This window comes from Hevea brasiliensis, chromosome 7 (genome assembly GCF_030052815.1).
Source record: "Hevea brasiliensis isolate MT/VB/25A 57/8 chromosome 7, ASM3005281v1, whole genome shotgun sequence".
Classification (NCBI taxonomy): domain Eukaryota; kingdom Viridiplantae; phylum Streptophyta; class Magnoliopsida; order Malpighiales; family Euphorbiaceae; genus Hevea; species Hevea brasiliensis.
This window is the reverse complement of record NC_079499.1, coordinates 69,617,030-69,621,695: the sequence shown is the minus strand read 5'-3', so window position 1 is coordinate 69,621,695 and position 4,666 is coordinate 69,617,030.

The following is a 4,666-nucleotide window of genomic DNA, read 5'->3' as shown; positions in this document are numbered from 1 at the left end:
CCTCTGCCTCTGCCTCTGCCTCTACCAACTGTTGGTAAACTCTTCGGGGTAGAAACTTGGGCTGATCCTTCTGCCATGGTAATTGATCCATAACGGCGTGGACTTATGCAATCCTTAGCAAAATGACCAGTCCCTCAACAATTGAAACATGTTCCTATAGCTCTATAACATACCCCACTATGTGGTTTACCACAAGTCTCACAAAGTCGATCTGATAGCGTATTTCTGTGTCTCTTTTGAGTTTGTTGATCGGATTGGGATGGTTTCTGTCTAGAAGATATACCTCTACCCGATTCGCATGAGCTAGATCCTCCAAAATGTTTTCTTTTCCTAGAGCCACTCTCAGTAGCTTGACCAGTAACCTTTTCAGTTTTCTCTATCTCTTGTGTACTCTTTTTCACTGCCCATTCTGATTCTATCCTTTCCAGTTCCAGGGCTTGTGAAATCAATTCAGAAAAATTCTGGTGTCAGAACTCTACCACTTGCATTCTCAAGCTAGGCCTCAACCCAGCCTCAAACCTTTTACATCTGTCTCTAGGGGTGGAGACTAAGCTTCTAACATAGTGGCTCAATCGAGAGAAGTCTCTCTCATATTCTACTATGGTTCTATCCCCTTGTTTCAAACTCAGGAATTCTTGTAACTTCATATCCACATATGCATCGGGGACCCACTTTTGTCGAAACTCCCTCAAAAAGTCTAACTAAGTAAGGACTGGAGGTTCTACCAGGCTATGGGGGATGGTCTTCCACCATTCATATGCATCCCCTTGGAGAAGAGATACTGAATATTCAAATTTTAATTCTTCAGTACACTATAACTTTCTAAAAATCCGTTCCATTCTTTCCAACCACTGTTCTGCCTCCAGTGGATCCACAGTGCCCTTAAACTCGGTGGCTCCAAATTTCATCAATTTTTCATATTGCGGAGCTGAGGGCTGTGGTTGTGCTACAGGTGCTTGCATCTGAGCTTGGGGTGGTACATTTCCCACCATTTGCTAGAAAAATGCAGCCATCTGCTGTGCAAACTAAACAGAGAACTGTGGTGTTGGAGTAGGAACTGGAGTGGTTGACCCACTCACGTTCCAAAGTGCTGGGGCTTCCCCTTGAACCTCAGCCTCAACAGATTGTTCTACAGAATGATCTCCTTCTTCCATTCCTTTTTTCCAAAATTTCTACTTCCTGAGATCAAACACAAGGAGGTTGACCTCCGTTAGTGCATATTCATGATGTAAATATGTCATATGTATCAATTAAAGACACTTGAGTAGTTGTACTTATCAAAGAAATATTCACATATATAGTCAAAATTTATTATAAAATCATGCTCTGATACCACTAAAACATATCACACCCTACTCCTTGTAAGATGTAACATGTTCCCGTAGTACACCTAATGAATTACCGTACTTCATCTACCGGTAACCCATTAAATATACTACAAGGGATTTTAAAACAATTTTCTTTCATTTTGGAATTGGAGGGTAAAATTTTTTGTAATATTAAAAACCTTCATTTAGAGTCCAAACATAAATCAAATTTTTGGATATTTAAAATCTTCGTAATTTTTACAAAAATTTCGGCAGAGTACTGTCTATATTTTGAGAAAACAGTTCTTCAAAACCTGAAAATAAAAACACTCTCAATATATTTCTCAATCACAACTTCATTTGCAACCACCAAACTTCAAATCAACAATAATGACAACACTTCAACTCAAATCAAGAATTAATATCTCAAAACATTTCAAAACTCATGCATTTTGCATTTTAAATCATTAATTTACAATCATAAATTAATTTACAGATGCAAAATCTCAAAAATAATATTATTACAATTTTATCTGTACAACTGCTCAAATTACAGAGATACATATGCATACTATCATATTTACATCAAACTAAACTACCAGGGTATAGACAAATACCCGTATAAAAATTCTTCAATTGTGCTTCTCTATAACTGTAGCAGCTCGCTTTGCTGCTATGTCCTTTTTTTTTTTCTATCTGCGACAGTAAGTTAAAGCTATCACTGAGTATATAAATACTCAGTGGTGCACAATAAAGCATAAAATGCATAATATAAAATATTTATGAACAAATCATCAATCAAAAATCTCATAATCGCATTTTATAACTTTTTTCTCAAATCACATTTATAACAAATCATGATTTTCAAAGCTTAATATAGCACAACTTGATCAAACAATTTAATAAACATAGTGTTGCCAAACAATAACACTACTTAGGCCATGAGAAAAAATTTCTGAACATGTCGTGTGTACATCACGACAAGGCATACTCACCCCACTAATCAAAATCAATGAGGGAGGTGGCTAGCTAGCTAATGAGTACTCATCCAAACTCGCCCCTCAGACTGGAAAGCCAGAGAGGGAGGAAAGTGATCAAATATCATACTCACCCCATAAGTGGAGGAGGAACATATTAGTATTGCCATGCCAAGTGTGAATTAAAAACAATTTAAATCAAGTTATTCAAAAATTTTATACAATTCACAAATCATATTTGACTCTAAACTTTTCATTCATAAAGTAGGCAACACACTATTTTTTTTTTCAATAAGATTTTCAAAGCCATAACTGAATTCAAAACCATATTGTTCAAATATTTCATACAAATCAATAAATAACTTTCATTCCAAATTTCCATTGTAGAATAGGCAACACAACATTCTCGAAATTCATAATGAACAAACACATTCACAATGTATAACAAATCAATTTCCATTATGAAAACTATAATTTAAAATTTTTGTGCACAAACCTGACGTGAGTCGCCTCTAGGCCTTGACTCAGTCTCTCAGACCTTCCAAGTCTTTTTCAGCTGAAACACACAGTTTCACAGTGTTTCAGTACCATAACTTAGCATAAATCAAAAAAATAAATTTAACTTCACTTTTACCTAGCTCTAACGTGCTAAACTCGATGTTCTTAAAATTTTGTGTTTCGGGGTTACTATTCACTATATTATTCAAGTCAAATTGTTGACTTTCTAAGGCTTAATAGGTATGGGAATTCCAACTTCACCCACATACCACATTTTGGTCATTAAATTTGATGGTTTTGGTTGTTTATTCAAATTCTAAGTCTTTTAGGCAAATTTGATAAATTTTCAGTTTTTGTGTCTAAGGTTGCACTGTTCCATTGGTCATCTTACTATTGGAATTTGGAAAAACTTTCTTCATAGAAAATGTTCTATATTGTCTTAAGTTTATTCTTCTTTTTGAATCACTCCAATTGGTGTTTTGTATCTCATGTTATAGCCATTTGAACCATGGCTGCCGGATTAGACTCAACCCAGTTTTCTGAGCAAATTTTGGTTCTGGCAGTTTTAGGTCTCCAAATTTGGGTGGCCAAATGACTTGGTTAATAGCATAATTTGGGTTTGTATTCTTTATAAAAGTTAGGTCTATATCTCATCTGTCCACTGGTAAAATTTCAGATCATTTAGACCTACCTAACTCAAGTTATGGCCAAATGAACAAACACTGTTCATTTGATCAGTTTGTATAGGGGAGACTGAGATTTTTCAAGTTTGGTCAATTTGTTCACTAGGTTTTGGTCACTTTTTGGGCATACTTCCTAAATGAAATTTGTGACATTTAGTGTCTATTTTCATTCCCAATTGGTCTCATACTAATTGGACTTGTAAATTTTCAGTTTTGGTCCCTCAAAGGGACAGCATGACCACACTGAATCTGAATTTGGTTTCAACTCCAACCATTCCAACACACTTCATTTGGTCACCATTGACCATTTCTCACTTCAAATTAGGTCCAAGACATCTTTTACCAATTTTTCACATTTTTGGTCTCTAAACCCTAATGTCCAAAACCCTAATTCACAAATTCTTGCATTTAACCAATTCAATGCATATCAATCTCATTACCACATCCATACAAGCTTGCTTAACATATTAAATTCAATCAAACCATGCAAATACACCTCCACAACATGCTGGCCGAAATTTACTCATGGTCCCTCAACAATTAGTTTCATTTCATTTCTTTAGTTTCTAAGTTACTTTAAGCTACAACTCAACTAATAAATCTCAAGTTTTCAAATTAGGGTGCTTACCTCAACTTTGATATTCAATCTTCAATTTTTCTCCTCTTTTCTTCTTTCTTTCTTGCTAAATTTCTTTCTCAAGGGAAGGAAATAAGGTTTTATGGAGTTATTGGGGAAGAACTTAGGGTTTAATGGGGGATTTAAAAGCTTGAATCAAGCTTTAATGGAGTTTCATTCATAGTGATATGAGGGAGAGGAGAGTGAGGTGGCAACTTGATAAGGAAGAAGACCTTTATTTCTTTTTTTTTTTTTGCTTTTCTTTTCTTTTCTTTTTATCTTATGGAAGACCATAAATTCCAATTAAATAAAATTTTAATTAAAATACCTATGGCATCATGCATGATGTCATCTCTCTTCACTTTTTCTATTTTCTCTTTTATTTATTTATTTATTTTTCTATTAGTTCTTTAATTTAATTCCTGACTCCAAAATTTTCTTTTCTCCGATTTTATTTGACAGTTAGGTCAGGAGTCAGCTCTCAAGGTCAATTGACCAAATTGCCCATAGCCGATTCAACCTGGTTTGCAAATAATTCAATATTTCTTCCGGATCCCTGACCTAATTATTTGACTGGCTTAACAA